The following is a 20,942-nucleotide window of genomic DNA, read 5'->3' as shown; positions in this document are numbered from 1 at the left end:
CGTATCTATGTGTGAGTCTGTGTCTCTATTTCTGTGTCTCAGTGCGTGCGCATGTGTGTGGCCCTGCGTGTCTATGGCACAGCGCCAGCAGCCGGCGGGCGGGGGCGCTCACCTCCGGCAGGGGGCACGGCCGCTGAGCGATTGGCCCGCTGCCAGGGACAATGGGCAAGCCGGCCGCAGGGGCTCCTTTCCGGGTTCTGCTCAGTCCAGCAGCGGAGCCCAGCAGCGGAGACCCCAACGCCTTTGCACAGCGGACCGCAGCACCAAGTCTCGCGGGCCGGCCCCTCCTGGCCACGCCCCCGGCACCACCCCTTTTCCCTTCTGGACCTATCCGAGGAGGCGCGTGGCACGGGGAGGCGGGGCCTCGCGGAGGGTCGCCCGGCCCCGTCTTTCGCGCAGGCCGGGAAGCTGGCCACAAGGGGCGGGGCAGGGAAGCGATCCGAGCTCCTATTGGCCGGACGGAGCGCGGGAGCTGCGATGGGCGTGCAGCGAGAACCCAACACAAAGTCTAGCGGCCAGCCCCTCCTGGCCACGCCTCCTGTCGCCACCCCTTTTCCCTTCTGGACCTATCCGAGGAGGCGCTCGGCGTTGGGAGGCGGGGCCTCGCGGAGGGTTGGCCCGGCCCCGCCTTCCGCGCACTCGGCCACGGAGACGGCCGCAAGGAGGCGGGTACGAAAGGGATCCGAGCGCCTATTGGCCGGGCGGAGCACGGGAGCTGCGAGGGGCGGGGCGCTCTTGAGTGCAGCCCCGCTGCCCAGGCTGATTTCCTTGAGGAAAGGGACTTGGGGTAGGGCTTAAAGCGTGGTCCGGGTGGGCTCCGGGCGGTCGCGGGAAGGCGGCCACGGCGCCTCTAGCCCCAGCGCCCCCAGCCCTGGCTCCCCTTGAACACGTCAGCCAGGCCCTGGAGTCGGCGACCCGGCCTGGGGCTTAGGGCGCACGCCCCAAAGGTTCTGCCCCGACCCCGGGGCTCCGCAGACAGGCCGGCGGCCCCTGCACCCCGGGGAGCCCCAACACCTGCTCTGGGCGCGTGGCTACAGTCACACACTGGCACCCAGCGGTGTGTGTGCACGTATGCATGATGTAAAGGGTTCAGGATTCTTGCAGGATGGCAGTTTGCTGGATTGCATAGTGATGCACCCTGGGGAGAGGGATGTGTGTATGTGTGTGTGTATGTGTGTGCGTGCGTGTGCACGTATGCAGGATGGAAAGAGTTCAGGATTGTTGCAAGATGGCAGTTTGCAGGATTGCATGGTGAAGCGCCCTAGGGAGTGGAGTGTGTGTGTGTGCGCGCGCAGGCACGAGACTGCTGAGTTGCATTCCCAACCCCCCCCCCCAAAAAAAATCAGATTCTTTATCTTGTGGCAATTGTTAGAGTCTGCTCCAGGGCACATCCAATGCTGAGCGGACAGAGGCAAGCCCAGAGAAATATCTCAGTGGCCCTCTGAGCCTGCAGGCACTTCCTGCTCTTTTAATTAATAAATCACGTATTGAGTGCTTTCCATTGGATTAGTTCGGTGGCGGAGAGGAGCAAAGTTAGGGGAGGACATAAAAGCCCTTTCCCTGTGGAGACAATAATACATCAGCAACAGTCCATGTAACTGAAATAAGAAATAAATACTGGGGGTAGAGGGCAGGAATCCTCCAGATTCACTGCTCAATGAACATGTACTTATACCCCTGGAATCCGGGTGTTTCCGGAGCACGTGAGCACAGGAGGAAACGCTGTGTCTCTTGACATATGCATTCCCAGGTCTGACTGTAAGCCGTGTCCATTTCACAGGCTATATGTGGGCTTGTTATGTTGTTGCTCTCCTTGCTTCAAACACACACTTTCTACCCCCACCCTCCGCCCTCACCCACCACCAACCAATAACACTGAAGAGCCAAGTGTTCCGAGACATGAGGAGGCTGTTACTAGTCCTTGGGGAGAAGGGACATCTGATGCTATCCTTTCTCCAGCCATGAATCACATTGCAGTGCCACCAAGTGCCACACAGTGTTGGCCACAAATTCCATATGCTCAGAGGCATATTAAACAATCTCTATTAAACAGAGGCGTCTTGGGGCTGGAGCCATAGTACAGTGAGTAGGGCATTTGCCTTATATGCAGCCACCAGAGATCCATCCCCAGCACCCATATAGACCCCCTGAGCCGGCAGGAGTGATCCACAAATGCAGATCAGGAGTAGTAAGCTCTGAGCACAGCCAGGTATTGCCCCCCTCCCACCCCAACACACACACACACACACACACGGTGTCTCAGAAAAGGAACTCAGATAAGGCCAGTTCATATCTCAGAGTAGATGGAACTTTGACAGTGGCTGCAGGGACTGACGCCCATATTTCCGTCCAGTAAAAGCCGTGGTTCAATATTCGTCCGTGCCTTGGCCAAGGGCACCACAGGACGTGAGTGCTGTGAATGCAAGTGTGGAAGGAAAAACCGTTCCACAAAGGCTGTTGCTCCACGGCTCTAGTAGGAAGCCCTTGAGTTGTGTCTTGCAGAGCGGAGCTGAGAGGTGGGAGAGAATGGCTGAAAGTGCTATGCCGGTGGACAGCCTGAGCCAAACCTGGCACCCGAGGGCAGCAGGGGACCTAGCTGACAAGAAGGGCAGGTCCAGGGTCACACTCCTGACTGGGAATTGCAGCTTTGCAGCTTCTGGGCTTGGATACTCCACTTCCAGTTTCCACTAATAGCAGCATCTGTCTCATCAGGTGGTGCTGAGCATTAATACCTATTACATCTTCATCGAGATTGCACCCAGAGCTTCCTGCTTGTTAAACATGTACTGTAAGCTGGGGCTAGAGAGATAGTACAAGGGTCAAGACACTTGCTGTCTGGCATGCAGCTGAATCTCTGGCACCTCACAGGGTCCCCCGAGCACAACCAGGAGTGATCCCTGAGTGCAGAGCCAGAAGTAAACCCTGAGCACTGCTTGAGGTGGCCCCCAACAAAACAAATATCTGTCTCTGAGGGCTGGACTCGTGGGTCGATAGCAGAGCACTCCTTGCACCTCACGCTTTGCATGCAGGAAGACTGGATCGGATCCCCAATGCAGGGAGTCCTGAAGGACTGAGATGGGAGGAGACACAAGCAACCAGGTGTGTCCCCCAAACCCAAACTAACGCTCATAGCGACATTAGTTAGCCCCTGCTCTTCTATTTCTGGTGGGTGGTTGTTGCCATTGGGCTCCATTCTAAGGGAGATGAGAGGAATCATGGAAACCAGAGCTGGAAACAGGTTGAACTCGGGCCTCCAAGGATCTTCCAAGTGAAGAGGCTGTGATTGTTCGCATCCTCGCCTTTGGGGAGCACCAGAGGGGGGTGGACAGGGGGAGACCCATGACCTCGTGGGCAGTGGGAGGAAGAGTAGATAGGGAAGGACGTGGGTAGGGACCGAGAAAATAAGGAGCATGGAGGGGAGGGTTCCAGGAGCAAAGGCAAAGAGTTGATGAGTTTGGGGAGAATTCCACACAAAAGGAGGGAGAGGAGCGTGCAGGAGCCCTGGTGTCTTGCGTCTCTGGAACCTGTCTGTGGGAGCCAGTTGCTCCTGACGCTTCACTGATTCTAAGCTCTTTGCTGTCTGTATATCCACTTTGATTGCATCCTGAAGGAGTGCAAGGGAGGCGCTATTTAAAGTCAGGAGACAGGCTGGGGCCATAGCACAGCGGGTAGGGCGCTTGCACATGGCCAACAAGGGTTCAGTCCCTGGTACCCTACTTGGTTCCCTGATCTCGCCAGGCGGGATCCCTGAGCACAGAGCCAGGAGTAAGTAAGCCCTGAGCACGGCTAGATGTGACTGCTAATAATAATAAATTCAGGACACACGGCTTCAGAAGGCTCAAATAGGTCGGGTCAGGTTTGGTCCCTGGCCCTATTCAATGCAAGGAGTGCTCCCGTCACACCCGTCCTCAAGCCTAGAGTCGAGTATCCTTGCCCCATACAGCAAAATAAAGAGGAAGCAAAGTGTTAATATTGTAAGGAGGAGAGGAGGGAGGGAGAGAGAGATGGAGATAGATATATATATATATATAGAGAGAGAGAGAGAGGGAGGGAGACAGATATATATATAGAGAGAGAGGGAGGAAGGAGAGAGAGGGGGGGGCGCTGCAGAAGGTGGTGGCGGGAGGGAACCTGGGGACACTGGTGCCAGGAAATGTGCATTGGCGGAAGGATGCATGTTGGAACACTGTATGACTGAAACCCAATCAGGAACAGCTTTGTAAGGGTCTCTCTGACAGTGATGTAATTATTTTAAATCCTTAAAAAAGGAAAGACAAGAAACTATTAACACAGAAGGCTTCACCTGTAACAACCTGTAGTCATCTCTTATACAAGGCTTATACAAGGCATCTCTTAAATGCTCCAGTGTAAGACACAACAATCTTCACACACTTTTTCCCTAAGGAAATCATTTTTGATCACTGTTAGTGAATTTTTCATAATAAACGATACAAAATAAATTATTTAGGGCCTGCTATGGGGGCATTCTTGGATGGGGGTTGGAAACTTGGGACATAATGGGATGGGAAGGTGTACTGGTTGGTGGGATTGCTGTTGGAATACTGACTCTAAGAAACCATTGTGAGTAGCTTTATAAAAATAAAATAGAATGGAATAGGAAACTGCCACGGCTTGGCACCTCCTGGGAGACAGACTGCTGGCTGTGGGCCACATGCCCCCCTCTGCTCCTCGGGATTCACTGAGTTCTCCCGTGCTCACTGTCACGAATGCCTTTGTCAGCTCCCAGGGTCTCACATGTGGGGAGCCAGGTAGCAGCCATCCTGTGTGGAATAAGTGGCCATCTAGCAGCAACTCCCTGCAGCTGCCCAGCTGACGTCAAAGCTGGGACACTGCGTGTCTGTCTCCTTGTCTCTCTCCAACACCCACCCCCACTGGACAGAGCTCAAGGGTGCCTTCGAAGTACTCCATAGTCCCCTGCCCTTCAGTTCTTCTCACTTCCTCTCGGCCCTGAACTCATCCTCCGCTTCTTTTCTTCTTCCTGCCACCACCTCCTCCTCGCCTGTTTTCTCCCTCCTCCTCCTCTCCAACTCCACCTTTTGGCTCCCTACCTCCAACTCCGCCTCCTCTCCTAATGTTGCCTCTTTTCTTTTTCCCACTCTGCCTCCCCGTCTGCTGCTCTTCATTCTTCGACTTGCCTCATCCACAAACTCATCCTCCCCTTCTTTTCTCCTTCCCGCCACCACCTCCTCCTCCGCTTGTTTTCTCCCTCCTCCTCCTCCTCCTCCTCCTCCTCCTCCAACTCCTCCTTTTGGCTCTGTACGTCCAGATCCTCCTCTTGTTCTGACATCCTCCTTTTCTCTTTTACACCACTCAGGTTCCATTGTCTCCTGCTTTCCGGATCTTGTACTTACCCTCATTCTCAAACGCCTCCTCCTCTTCTCTCTTCTTTCGTCCACCACCTCCACCGCCAGTTTTCTCCCTCTTCATCCTCCTCCTCCATCATCATCTTTTGGGTCTTTACCTCCTAGTCCTCCTCTTACTGAGGGATTCTTTTTCACCGCCTCGCCTCCTCTAGGTTGACATCTTTTCTTCCCCTTACCTCTACTCTTCTTCCACCACCCCGTCCTCCGCCTGTTTTCATCTACTTTGCTCTTCCGCCTCCATCGTTCTTACACCTTTGTGTTTCCTCCATTTCCATCTCCTCTCCTACTTCCGCACCGTCTTTTCTTCCTTCAGGGTCAACTTCTCCCCATATGTTCCTGTCCCTCCCCCTCACAGATTCCATTCACAAATCCAAATCCCAATTCCCACATGCGCCCCTTCTTCTCAGGTCCCTTTCAACTTCTGGCAAAGTTCTCCTCATCATTGTCGTCCTGCTCTTCTTTTCTTCTTCCCAACACCACCTCCTCCTCCGCCTTCTTTCTTCTTCTTCCCTCCTCCTCTTCCTCCTCCTCCTCCTCACATCCTCCTTTTTCCTCCGTACTTCCAGTCCTCTTGTTCTGATGTTACCCATGTTCCATTTTCAACTGCAGCCCCCATAGTCCGCAGCCATTCAGTTCTCAATTCCTCTTGTCCTAGAACTCATCTTTCTCTTCTCTTCTTTTTCCCGCCACTACCTCCTCCACCCGTTTTCTCCCTCCTCCTCCTCCTCCTCCTCCTCCTCCTCCTCCTCCTCCTCCTCCTCCTCCAACTCCTCCTCTTGGTTCCAAACCTCCTCATCCTTGACAGGTTCTTTTTTTTTCTTTTTTGGGCCACACCTGGCGGTGCTAAGGGGTTACTCCTGGCTCATGCATTCAGGAATTACTCCTGGTGGTGCTCAGGGGACCCTATGAAATGCTGGGAATCGAACCCGGGTCGGCCGCATGCAATGCAGATGCCCTACCCGCTGTGCTATCTCTCAGCCCCTTTGAGGGGTTCTTTTTCACTGCCTTGACTCCTCTCTGCCGTCTTCTTTTCTTCGACTTACCTCTCCTCAAACTCGTCCTCTTCTTTTCTTCTTCCCTCCACCACCCCATCCTCTGCCCATTTTCTTCATCTCCTATGCTCCTCCACCTTCTCCGGATCTAACTTCTTTGTGTTTCCTCCATTTCCGTCTCCTCTTCTACTTCCGGTTCATCTTTTCTTCTTCCACGGTCTCACTCTCCCCACACATTCCATCCCTCCCCGTCACAAATTCAATGCACAAGTTCACATGTCTCTTCCCACAGACACTCCTTCTGATGTCCCCTTCATCTTCTTCATCTTCTTCTGACATATTTCTCCTCGACGTTGTCCTGCTCTACTTTTCTTCTTCCCGCCATCACCTCCTCCTCCACCTGTTTTCTCCTTCCTCCTCCTCCAACTCCTTCTTTTGGCTCCGTACCTCCAATTCCGCCTCCTGTTCTTCTGTTGCCTCCTTTCTTTTTCACCACTCTGCCTCCACTGCCTGCTGTGGGTACAGGTAGGTGTGTTTGTCCATATGTGTGTATCTGTGTATATGTCTGGTATGTACAGGTGTATTTTAGTGTTTCTGTATATGTCTGTATATATCTTTGTGTGTCTTTGTGACCGGATGTGTGTGTATATGTCGGGGTGTTTGTGAGTCTACGTCTTTGTGTCTCTGTGTACACGAAGTATCTCTGTATATGTGTTTTGTCTAGCGTGTGCATGTGTGTCCGCATGTGTGCATATTCCTGTGTGTATATGTCTGTGTTATGTGTGTGAAAATGATCTGTGTGTATCTGTGTATTTATACATCTGTGTGCATCTGTGTGTCTGAACATATGTTCATGTGTGTTTGTGTGATTGAGACCTTGCATCTATGTATATATCTGTGTCACTATGTGTCTGCCTTTATGTCTGTATGTGAGCGTGTGTGTGTCTCTGTCTATGTGAGTTATTTCCGTTTGTGCATGTGTGTGTGCCTGTGTATGTCTAGGTGTATCTGTGTGTATATCTACGTGTTTCTCAGTAAATGTCTGTGTGTCTGTACATGTCTATGTATCTGTTAGTGTGTATGCCTGTATGTGCCGGCGAGTGCATCTGTTGTATGTCTGTGTGAGCATGTGTGTTTCTGTGTGCATATGTCTGTGTGTCTATGTATATATCATGTCCCTGTGTATCTGTATGTTATGCACATGTGTCTCTGTATTGTCTGTTGTCTCTGTGTGCATTTGGTGTGTGTGTATCTGTGTTTGGCCGTGTATATTTCTGTGTGTATGCTTTTGTATCTGTGTATGCCTGTGAGTCTGTGTATAAATCTGTGAGTCTGTGTCTGCATGTGTGTGACCTTGTATGTGCCGATGTATATATCTGTTGCCTTTGTGTGTATGTCCATGTATCTGTGTCTTTTATGTATATGTCTATGTGTGCATGTCTCTGTCTATGTATGTGTGCATCTGTGTGTGTCTGTGTATGACTGTCTGTGTGTGCCCATGTGTGCGTGTCTCTGTTGTATATACCCATGTTTCTGTATGTGACTGTGCACGCATTTCTGTGTGTACGTCTATGTGTGTGTCTCTGTAATTGTCTGTGTTGTCTGTGTGCATGTGTTTCTGTATATATGCCTATGCGTCTCTGAATACTTCTGTGTGTCTCTGTTTCTGTCTATATGTCTGTGTTTTGACAATTGTGTATCACATGATCACTTGACTTCCTGTTAATTGTCGATTTGCTCGAGCGGGCTCCAGAACGTCTCCATATGTCCCTGTCGTGTGCTAGTGTGGCCCAATGGCGTCTGAGCATAGCTGTTTTGATTCGTCTTTGGGAGACATGAATAGCGTTCTCATCCTGTTTGCGTAGGGCCCAGGTCTCTGAGGTGTATGTTAATGCAGGAAGAAGAGTGGAATCTAAGAGATGAGCCCGAAACCAGAGGCTCTTTGTCCTCTTAGCTATTTCTAAGACAATTGTGTTTGTCTGTGTAAATGTCTGTTAGTCTCTCTGTGTGTATGTGTATACTTGTGTATATATCTGAGTATCTGTTTATATGGCTGTTCGTGTCTGTGTGATGCATGTGTGTCTGTGTGTTTGTCTGTGTGTACGTGTGTCTGTACATATGTCTTTGTATGTCTTCATGTATATGTATGTGGGTTTTGTCTGTGCATGTCTGTAAGTATCTTTGTGTGTCAGTGTGTATACATCTTTGTGTCCCTGTCTATGTATTTGTGTACATGTCCACATGTGTCTGCCTATGGATCTGTTCTGTCTCTTTGTATGTCTGTATATATGTCTATATGAAAAAGGGTGTGTGTGCATATGGGTGTCTGTGTATGCCTGTGTGTATCTGTGTCTTCAAGTGTTTGTGCGAATGGGAGTATATTTATGTGCATATGTGTGTATCTATATATCTGTCTCTCTCTTTTGTATATGTCTGTGTTGTATATGTGCATGTTTGTGTGTGTTTTGTGTTATTGTTTGCATGTATGTCTGTGTCTATTTGATTATGCCTTTGTGTGCATGTCTATTTATATATCTGTGAGTCTCTGTGTGTGTCTCTGTGTGTGCATGTCTGTGTGTCTGTTTTTTTCTGTATATATGTGTAACCTAGAATTACTCCCGTGTCCCCCACTAAAAGAAAATACAACCACCTCTTGAGGAAAAAGAGACGTTTCTACCTATCTTCTGAATCAAGTTAGGAGAAGAAAGATTCGTTCAGAGGACCCAAAGGATCAGGGCTGCCGTGACAAGGAAATGGCTGCCTCTTTTCTAAACACTCTGGCATGAGGTGAGTCTGCAGTTGGGGGAGAAAGCAGGGAGACTCTGGCACACAGACCTCACTGCAAGGAAGCGACACTCAGCACACAGCTTATAGAGCAGCTTAGAAGACGCAGTCAAGTATACGGATCGGGACTAGGGCCGGAGCTGCAGGAGAGTGGGGAAGGCGTCTGTCTGTCCTACATGCAGCAGACCCAGGTTCAATCCCCGACAACCCCCAGGACCCCCTCCTCACCAAGAGTGACTCCTGAGGAGAGCCAGCACTAAGCCCTGACCACCACCATGTATGAGCCAAAAACCTGAAATATTAATAATAATATTAAAATGTAGGAATGAGCGAAGGCACCGTGGGTAGGGTGTTTGCCTTGCACACTGCTGACCCAGGTTGGATTCCTCCTTCCCTCTTGGAGAGCCCGGCAAGCTACCAAAAGTATTCACTACCAGGATCTCACCATTCTACAAAGAAGTGATCGTTGATGTCAAGAGAGGGGGTCGGCAGGGTGATACCATTTCACCGAAACTCTTCAGTGCCACCCTCGAGAACATCATGCGATGACTTGAATGGGAAGAAATGGGAGTGAAGATAGATGGTCGTCAACTACACCACCTCCACTTTACTGATGACATTGTTTTAATAACACCAAACATCAGCCAAGCGGCACAAATGCTGGCCGACTTTGACCGTGAGTGTGGAAAAGTTGGACTACAGCTGAATCTTACGAAGACAATGTTTATGAGAAACAGCCTCGTTCCTGATGCCCCATTCGCTCTCAATGGAACGACCAACTCCGAATGCAACAGCTATGTGTACCTAGGTCGAGAAGTCAACATGACAAATGACCTGGCACCCGAGCTGCGCAGGAGAAAGAGAGTGGCTTGGAAAGCCTTCAAGAACGTCGAAGAAACAGCTAAGAGGACGAAGAACCTCCGGCTCCGGGCACATCTCTTTGATTCCACTGTTCTTCCTGCATTAACATATGCCTCAGAGACCTGGGCCCTACGCAAACAAGATGAGAACACTATTCAGGTCTCCCAAAGAAGAATAGAAAGAGCTATGCTTGGAATGTCACGTTTCACTCAAATGAGAGAAAGAATCCGGAGTTCCGACAACCGTCGATGATCAAGAATCAGGGACGCTGTCTCATTTGCCAAGGGGTCAAAAATCAGATGGGCTGGTCACGTAATGAGATTTAAAGACGACCACTGGACTAGAGCTGTTACCGACTGGATTCCACGGGATGTCAAAAGACCGCGTGACCGCCCACCTACCAGATGGTCAGACTTCTTCATCAAGATCGTGAACCATCGGTTTGAGGCTCTTCATGCTCCCAGAGCGAACAGATGCCATTGGGCTACACTAGCACGCGACAGGGACAAATGGAAATGTTACTGGCGCCCGCTCGAGCAAATCGACGAGCAATGGGAAGTTAAGTGATTTAAGTGAAGTGTGTGCATGTCGGTATATTTCTGTGAATATGTCTGTGTGTGTCAAGAGTCCATGTGTATATATCTGTTGCTTGTGTATATTTGTGTCTGTATGTATATGTGTACATGTGTGTTTCTATATGTCTGTGTTTCTCTGTGTCTGCATGTGTGTCTGAGGATGTATTTGGGTCTGTGTGTTTACAGTATTTTTCTGTGAATATGTCTGCATGTACGTGTATATATCTGTGTCTGTCTGTGTATACACTTGTGACTTTTATGTTGCCTGCGTGTGTGACTCTGTGTCTATGTATATGACCCTATCTGTCTCTGTTTATATCTGTATGTCTGTATACATATCTGTGTCTGTTTGCAGTGTGTCCGTGTATATGTCTGTGTGTATGTGATATGTCTTTGTATGTCTGTGTGTGTGCAAGTGGGTTTGTCTGTGAAAATGTATTTGTGTCTTTATGCCTGTTTGTGCACACACACCATATGTCTCTCTGTGTATGTCTCCATGTGTGTGTTCTCTGTGTATATATCTGTGTGTATGTCTGTTTGTGCGCATTGTGTGTGTCAGCGTGACTGTACTCTGTATCTGTGTAGATGCCTGTGCATGTCTCTGTGTGTCTTTGTATATGTCTCTGAGTGCCTGTGCATGTGCATGTGTGTGGATCTGTTTGGGTCTGTGTATGTTTGTGTATGTCTCTGATTGTGTGCATGTGTTTGTGTCTATGCATATATCTGTGTGTCTGTGTATATTTGTGTTTATTAGTGCTTGTGTATACGCTGTGCCTGTGTAAGTCTTTTTTTGTGTACCTGTGTATGTCTGTGTCTATATGTCCATGTATGTATCTTTATGTGTGTTCATATGTCTGGATGTCTATAAATGTGTGTGTGTGTCTGTGGGTGTGTATGTGATTGCGAGTCTCTCTGTGTCTGTGTCTGCACATCTGTTCATCTGTGCTTATGTATCCGGGTTTGTATATCTGTGTGTGTCTGTGTTTTTTGTATGTCTGTGTGTCAGTATGTTTGTGTGTGCATATGTCTATGTATATGGTGTGTGAGTCTAAGTCTATGTGTAAATCTGTGTATGCACTCTGTGTTTGTATAAATGTCTAAGTGTATGTGTGTATGCTTGTATCTGAGTTTATGTGTCCTTGTGTGGGTTTCTGTGTGCATGTGGGTCTCGGTGTTGTGTGTACATCTGTGTCAGTGTATAAGTCTGTGTTCACACGTGTACTGTGCCTAAATACGTCTGTGTGCATGTGTGTGTAAGTCTGTGTATGTCTGTGTGCATATGTGTGCCTATGTTATGTCTCTGTGTGCGTGTGTATATTGTGTCTGTATGTATGTGTCTGATTGTGTGCATGTGTTTGTGTCTGTGTATATGTCTGTGTGTCTGTAGGTGCACAAGGGTATGTCTAAATATGTGTGTGTCTCTGGGTATGTGTCTGCACATCTGTTTAGTGCATGTGTATTTGTATATATATGTGTGTATCAGTACATATATATCTATATATGAGTATGTGTGTCTATATGTCTGTGTGTTCATGTGTCTGTGCACATGTGTGTGTTGTGTGTCTAAGTATATATCTGTGTATCTGTCTGTGGTTGCACATGTGTGTGTTGTGTATATGTCTGTGTGTCTATTCTGTATGTGTGTCTGTTATGTGTGCATGTCTATGCACCTGTGTGTTTATATATCTGTGTGTGTCTGTATATATCGCTGTGTCTGTGTTTCTACGTATATATCTGTACGTAAACTGTGCTCTTGATGTCTCTGTCTTGATGTGGGAGTGCACGTGTTTGACTCTGTATATGTTGTGTATGTTTGTGTGTGATACACAGAATTATACACAGATGCCTACACTGAAGACATACAGATTTATGCACAAAAAGACATACAAACATGTCTGTGTGCTTGTGTGCATGTCTTTGTTGTCTGTGTGTGTGCATGTGTGTAGCTCTATGTGTGCAGGTGTCGAAATGTATAGTGTCTGTGTATATGTCTGCGTGTCTCTATGTGTGTCTGGGTGTGTTTCTGTGTGTCTGGATGTCTCTGTCAGTGTGTGCACATGCGTGTGTGTGCGGATTAGGTCTGTGTCTCATTCTGTGTGTGCATGTCTGCTCTGTGTATCTGCATGTGTCTCTGTATCTGTCTGAGTGTATATATATATATATCTGTGTGTGGTTATGTGTGTGTGTGTCTCTGTATATGTCTGTTGTGTCTGTGTGTCTTTTTGTGCACAAGTGTATGCATCTGTGTGTAATTCTGTGTATCTATGTGTCTGTGTATATGTCTATATGTGTATTTGTGTCTGTGTAGAAATGTGTCTGCATATATGTCTGTGAGTATGTGTCTTGCACATCTGTGTGTGGATGTCCATATGTTTCTGTGTATATCAATTTTGTATCTGTGTGTGCATGTTTTGAGCCTGCACATAATTTCATGCTGTGACTGTGCTGCATGTGGGAGGATGTCTGTGTCTGTCTGTGTGAGTCTGTCTGTATCTCTGTCTATGTGTGCATGTGTGTGTCTTTCTATAAGTCTCTGTGTGTGTATCTGTGCATGCATTGGGTGTGTCTGTGTATATGTCTGTGTGTGTCTGTGTGTCTGTCTGTGTCTGTCTGTGTCTGTCTAGGTGTTTGCTTATGTGTGCATGTCTCTGTGTCTATGGATAGATCGTGTGTCTCTGATTGTCTTTGTATATTTGTTTGTTTCTGTGTGCTTGTGTGTGAACTGTGTCTCTGTATGTCTGTGTGGGTCTCTGTGCATATATGTCTGTTTGTGTGCCTTTGCAAATGTCTGTGTGTCTGTCTCCTTTTTTATATGTGTTTGTGTCTGTCTATGTCTGCATGTCTGTGAATATATCTGTGTGTCTGTTCATGCATCTGTATGTTTGTGCAAATATCTGTGTCTGTCTGTATATGACTTTGTGCTTCTGTGTGTATATGCCTTTGTATGTCTCTCTATATGCATGTGGGTGTGTGTCTTCTGTATCTGTGTGTGCATGCATGTTTTCACCTGTTTATGTGCCTGTGTTTGTATGTCTGTGTATGTGTGCTTTTGTGTAAATGTCTGTATGTATCAGTATGTTTGTGTGTGCATATGTGAAGGTCCATGTGTGGCTATGTACAAGTCTGTGTCTATGTGAGTCCATTGTCTCTGAGTCTATATACATGTTTGTGTCTCTGTATTGTGTGTATGTCCGTGTGTGCGTGCATGTGTGTCTGTGTAGATGTCTATGTGTATATGTGTGTATGTGTATCTGTGTATATGTCTTGTGTGTATCTTGTGTGCGCATGTCTCTATATGTCTGTGTCTGTGCATATCTATGTCATGTATGCATCGGTGTCAGTGTATGTCTGTGTTTGCTCTTGTAGTACATTGTCTGTAAATATGTCTGTTTGAGTCTCTGCGAGCATTTGTGTGTCTGTATGTAAATCTATCCATCTTCTCTGTGTGTTTGTGTGTGCATGTGTGTTTCTGTGTGTCTGTGTATATGTCTCTGTGTGTATATGTTTGTGTATGTCTTGTGTGTACATATCCATGTGCCTCTATCTGAACGTGTCTGTGAGCATGTAGGTGTCTGTGTATATGTCTGTGTGTATGCAAGGGCATGTCTTTATATATGTGTCTCTGGCTGTATGTCTCTAAATCTGTGTAGTGTTTGTGTATTTGCGTATATATCTGCATGTGAGTCTTTTGTGTACTGCTCATGTGTGTTGAGTGTCTATGTATATATCTTGTGTATCTGTGTGTCTGTCTATATGTCTGTGTGCTCTTGTGTCTGTCTGTGCTTTTGTGTCTGTGTGTGCCTCACTGTGTCAGTGGGTGTACATATGTTATGTGTCGTGTACATGTTTGTGTATGTCTAATTCTGTATATATGTCTGTTGAATATAAGCATGCTTATTTCTGTGTCTGTGTATACATGTGTGTCTGTGTATATGCTCGCGTGTCTCTAGGTGTGTGTCTGTATGTCTATCAGTGCCTGTTTGCCTGTGTACATATATTTATTGTCTGTGCATGTACTCATGTGTTTCTGTATGTACGTACATATACAGACACACAGACACACAGACACACACACCAGTGTAGTATGTGTCTGTGTGCCTGTGTCTGTCTGTCTGTCTGTGTGTCAGTGTGTGCACATGCATGAGTGTCTAGATATGTCTGTGTCTGATTCTGTGTGTATGTCTGTCGTGTGCCTGCATACGTGTGTTTGTGTATGTATGTGGTGTTTGTGTGCGTGTTTGTGTGTGTCTGTTTATATATCTGTATGTCTGTCTTTTTCTGTGTAAGTGTAGGCATTTGTGCATAATTCTGTGTATATGTGTTTCTGTATATGTTGTGTGTGTCTGTGTGTGCATCTGTGTCTCTGTATAAGTGTGCATCTGTATATGTCTGTGTATATGTGCCCGCACACTATGTGTATGGCTGTCTCTATGGCTATGTGTATCTCTGAATATGTCAATTTTTATGTGTGTGAATGTTGCGTGTATAAGTACAAGTTGTGACAGTGCTACATGAGGGTGCCTGTGAATCTGTACCCATGTCTACATATGTGTGTGTCTTTTTATATGTCTCATTGTTGTATCTTTGCAAGCACTGGGTGTGTCTGTGTATACATCTATGTTTGTGTATGCTTGTGTGTGTGCGCATGTCTGTGTGTCTGTATATATGTTTGTGTCTGAAGGTACACGCATCGTGAGTCTGTGTATGAATTCGTGTTATGACTGTGTTGCTTGTGGGTGTCGTCCGTGTGTATGCCTGTGCATCTGTGTGTGCACTGGGTGTTTCAGAGTGTATATATCTGTGTCTCTGTGTGTTTAGCTATATATCTGTGTATATGTGTGTCTGTATACACGCTGCTGTCTTTGTACATGGCTTTGTGTCTTTGTGTCTGTCAATGTGTGAACATGTGTATGTCTGTGTATAGGTATGTGTCTGTGTAAGCATGTGTCTATGTATGTCTCTGTGTGTTTGCACATGTGTGTGTCGCTATGTATATTTCTGTGTGCCTGTGTAGATATCTGTTTCTGTCTGTCTGAATGTGCACATGTTGTGAGTCTGTGTATAAGACCCTGTTGTGACATGTTGCATATGGGTATGATTCTGGGTATATGTCTGAGTCTGTGTGTATCTCTGTGCATATGTGTGTCTATGCATATACATGTGCATGCGGATTGGGTGTGTCAGTATTAATTTACTGTGTGTCTGTGTGTCTGCTATATGTCTGTGTGTCTGTATATGACTGTGTGGGCTTGCATTCGCACATGTATGTGTCTGTGTATGCTTGTGTCTTGTGTCTGTGTCTATGTATATATGTGTGTATCTTTGTGTCTATGTGTCTCAGTCGGTATGTGCACATTTGTCTATGAATGTCTTGTATGTCTGTGTGCGTCTGTGTGTGACAGTATCTATGTGTGTGTCTGCATATGCCTATATCTGTGTGTTGGTATGTTATCTGTGTATAAGACCGAGTTGTGTGTTGCATGTGGGTGTCTGTGTATATGTCTGTGTGAGTTTTATGTGTGATGATGTGTATGGTTTCACCTATGCCTGTCTGTGTATCTTTGTATGCATTGGGTGTGTCTGTGTATATATATTTGTGTGTCTGTCTATATATCTCTGTCTGTGCATATCTGTGTATACGTCTATGTGCTTGTGTGTGTGGTCTGCATATATGACTGTGTGTCTGTATGTCTGTATCATTGTGTCTCTATGTATATATGTGTGAAATTGTGTTCGTGAATATGTCTGTGTGTCTTGTGTGTCTATGTGTGGCACTGTGTGTGCATGTGTGTCAGTTTACATGTCTATGTGTGTGCACATGTGTGACTGTGTCTATTCCTTTGAATGTCTGTGTATATGTCTGCATGTTGTGAGTACATATAAATCCGTGTTGTGACTGTTGTAGTGGGTGTGTGTCTGTGCCATCTGTCTGAGTCTGTGTGTGTGTCTTTACAGATGACTATGTGTATCTGTGTGTATATTGGGTGTTTCTGTGTGTATATATTTGCATGTCTGTTTGCGTGTGTCTACGTATATGCCCATGTGTGTATGTTAGTGTCACTGTGGATGTGACTCTGTATATATGTGGCGTCTATAAGTATGTCTGCGTTCGGGTGTCTATGTGACTCGATCAGTGTATGTGCATGTATGTGTCTGTATACGTGTGTGTCTGTGTGTATTTAGTCAGTGTATATGTCTGTGTGTGTACATGTGTGTGTGTGGCTGTATACATGTCTTGTGCATCTGTGTGTGCATGTTGTGATTGTGTGTATATGAGTTAGTGTGTGTGCGGATCTGTTGTCTGTGTGTGCATGTGGCGAAAGTTCGTGTTGTGACTGTGTTGCATGCAATGTGTCTGTGTATATGTTTATGTGAGTCTGTATCTCTGTGTTCATGTGCTTGTGAAAATATGTGTGCATATATCTGTGTTGTCTGTGTGTGATTATGTGTATATATGCTTGAGTGTATGTCTCTGTATGTATGTGTTTATGGCTATATATGTGTTGTGCTTGTGTATATGTCTGTGTGTGCATGTTGCTGTATCTATATATGTCTTTTGAGTGTGTGTATGCCTGGTGTCTGTGTGTATGTCTGTGTCATTCTGTGTGTGCACGGGTGTGTCTCTATATATGTCTGAATGTGTCTCTTTGTGCATGGGTCTGTATGTTTCTGTACACATGTGTCATGCAATTGTGTATCTTCGTATACGTGTGTATGTATACATTTATACATATATATGTCACTTGCTTATGTGCATGTGTTTCTATGTGTACATTTGATTGTGTTTCTGTGAGTCTGTGTGTCCATGTATATATCTGTGCGTGCATGTGGCTGTGTGTTTATGTATATGTGTGTTGCTCTCTGTATACATGTGTCTATGTATATGTCTTTGTGTTTGTGTATATGCCTGTGTCTCTGTTTGTGTGCATGTCTGTCTGAATACACCTGTTTGCGTATATATGTGTTTGCTTCTGTGTTTCTCAGTGTCTGTGTATATGTCTCTATGTGTTACGGTATCTGTGTGTGTGCATGTGTCCATGTTTGTGTATATGTGTTGTCTGAGTGTGTGCATGTTTGTATCTGTGTGTGTATCTATGTCTGTGTATATGAGTTAGTGTGTGTGCGGATCTGTTGTCTGTGTGTGCATGTGTGTCCGTGTAAACGTCTGTATCCATAGCTTTGTATGTCTTTGTGTCTGTGTCAGTATGTGGATATGTGTGTATCTGTATCTATGTTTGTGTGTTTGTATACACATGTGTCTGTACGTATATGTCTGCGTCTGCACATGTCTGTATGTCTGTGTGTGTGGCTACAATTATGTCTGTATGTCTGTGTATATGTCTGTTTCTGTCTGTGTGTGCACACGTTGTGAGTCTGTTTAAATCCCAATGTGAGTTGGTGCATGTGGGTATAGGTCTGTGTATGTGCTGAGTCTTTGCGTGTGCATCTCTATGCATATGTACTTTCCCATATGCCCCTGTGTATCTGTTTGTGCACTGGGTGTGTCTGTATAAATTTATTGAGTGTCTGTGTGTCTATCTATAAGTCTGTGTGGGTCTGTGTGTGCACATATGTGTGTCAGAATATAATTCTGTGAATGTTTGTGTCTAGTGTCTGTGACTATGTATATATGTGTGTCTCTTTGTGTCTATGTGTCCCTGTGTCGGTATGTGCACATTTCTGTGTCTTCAAATGTCTACGGATGTTTGTGTATGCACATCTGTGTGGTGACATATTTATATATGTGACAGTCTGTGTCTATGTCTGTATCCTTGTGTACACATGTTGTCTGTGTGTAAGAACGTGTTGCGTGTTGCATGTGGGTGTGTCTGTGTATATGTCTGGGTGAGTCTGTGTGCAATTATGTGTGTGCTTTCCCATATGCCTGTCTGTGTATCTGTCTGTGCACCGGGGTATCTGTATAAATTTATTGTCTGTCAATAAATTTAAAAAACTGGGGACATTGGTGGTGGGAAATGTAACCTGGCAGAGGGGCTGGCATTGCAACACTGTATGACTGAAACCCAATCAGCAACAACTTTGTAACTGCATCTCAGGGAGACTCAATAACTCAAAAACAACAACAAATTATCCAGGGGGTGGGTCAGAGCAATAGAACAATTGGTGGGATGCCTTGCAGCGGCAGACTGGGGTTTGATGCCCAGCATCCCACTTGGTCCCCCTTGCACTGCCAGCAGTAATACTGAGTGCAGAGCCACGAGTACCCCCTGAGCATGTACCCCCTGAGCACCGCCGACTGTTCACCCTCTGATAACGCCAAAAAAATGATCGAGTGTCGAAGCTGAGAAACCTTGACCTCCGGACAAATAGATTCCCTTAAAATGGGAGTTGGAGGAGAAAATACTTCCACTTATCTTATTCAAAGTTTGACTGAAATATCTTTCATGTAAGCGTCATCGATGTTACGCCTCAATAGGACTTTTCTCTGGTCTGGATTAGACAGAACAACGGTGCATGTTACTAACAACTAAGCTACAGGAAGTTATTTGTTTCTGCTCTCAGAAGTACTCCCAGCTCAGTATTCCTCCTGCGAGGCCCCAGAGCCTCAAAGTCTGAGCTTTCAACATGCACAGAGTGCCCAAACCTTGTGAGTCTTCTCCCGGGGCCCAAAGGAACTTCTTCCAGCTCGTAAGAGTCTCCAAGCCTCGGTGAAAGGTCTTGATTCGTCCCAAACACAAAGGTTTCCATTCGAAAGGACCTGTGCACGCCTGTGTCCACTGCAGTGCTGAGTCCAGACGTGGAAACCACCCAAAGGCCCAACCACGGACCAAGGGATGAAGAAGTTGTGAGACATAGACACACAGTGGGACCCGCTCTGCTCTACGAACAATATCATGCAGCCTGCAGCCCCATGAATGGAGCCATGAGCATCATGCACAGTCCAGCCAGTCCGAGGGACAGGGGCTGACACGGTGATCTCTCATGGCAGGACTTACAGTGACACAGCCAGGGAGCAAGAAGGGCCAAAGGCAACAAGCGGGTGAACTGAGCCTGGTCCTTGTGGGAGGGAGGTGGGTAACCAGTGCCAGATGTGTGTTGGGATGATCTGCATGCAAAGCACCATTATCTGCCTGTCAATCACAGAAGCTCAAGCAATTAAATAGGGGGAAAAACATTGGAACAGTAAACGTTAGTTTTTTCTTTTTCTTTTGCTTTTTGGGTCACACCTGGCGATGTCAGCTGCATGCAAGGCAAACGCCCTACCCGCTGTGCTATCGCTCTAGCCCCGCCCCAGTATTCTTAATGCAAAGGAGGCATCAGATAAAATTTCAAATTTCCAACACAAGACCCAGGTAATGGCTTGTGCTGAGAGGTCCAGTGGAATATAAGAAATGTCTTTTCTTGTTTCTGCAGAGAGGAAGCAGCATCATGAATAGCTGAGCCTTGGCACGACTAGAAGAAGACACAGCAGAAACTGGCTAAACAACGTCTGAGATGCTGGAAACTCTGAAGGACATTTCTCTAGGTTTCTCCATGAAGAAGGAGGAGGGTGATGGATATTTCAATATATAGGGACTTGAGGATTAGTCATAGCACTAATTAAGTACTAGCTTACATCAACAGTTTTAGTTTCATACTTAATTAACATGATTGGAGCTCATAGCATTATCCCAGAATGAAAAATAATATTTTTTAATTATTTTTTATTTTTTAGGATTAATATTCACACTGCCAATATCACTAAGAATAAACAGGAAGGCTGTTGGTCTTGGCAGGCATTGTGTTCAATGGAAGGTAAAGGATGTAGGTAAAACAAAAAAACAACTTCAAGTTAAGGGATGATTTATAGTTCTCCAAAATTACATGTTTCCAAATAAAGAAGGCTAAGTCAGAAACGATATCACTGTCACTGTATCGCTGTCATCCCGTTGTTCATCAATTTGCTTGAGTGGGCACCAACCAGTAATGTCTCTATTCGTCCCTGTCACGTGCTATTGTAGCCTGATGGCATATTGGGGGCTCTTTCAGGGTCAGGGGAATGAGGACCATCATTGTTATTATTTTTGGCATATCGAGTACGCCACTGGGTAGCCTGCCAGGCTCTGCTGTGTGGGTGGGATACTCTCGCTGTGCGGGCGGGATACTCTCGGTAGCTTGCCGGGCTCTACGAGAGGGATGGAGGCTTTGGGGGCAGCCTCTACTCACCTTTACAGGCAAAATAAATAAATCAAGTGAAATACTTTAGATAAAATCTCAGAATACATTATATAATCCCTTAAATAAATGGTTCTACTTTGCATACTTTTTACAAAATTTTGTCTGGTTAGGAGCATGTCAAAGTTGTCTTGTTTTTATGAATTTCTGTTATCAATGACATACTTTGC

Source organism: Sorex fumeus, unplaced genomic scaffold, assembly GCF_029834395.1.
Source record: "Sorex fumeus unplaced genomic scaffold, SorFum_2.1 ptg000137l, whole genome shotgun sequence".
NCBI classification, from domain to species: Eukaryota; Metazoa; Chordata; class Mammalia; order Eulipotyphla; family Soricidae; genus Sorex; species Sorex fumeus.
Note: the sequence above shows the minus strand (reverse complement) of the source record.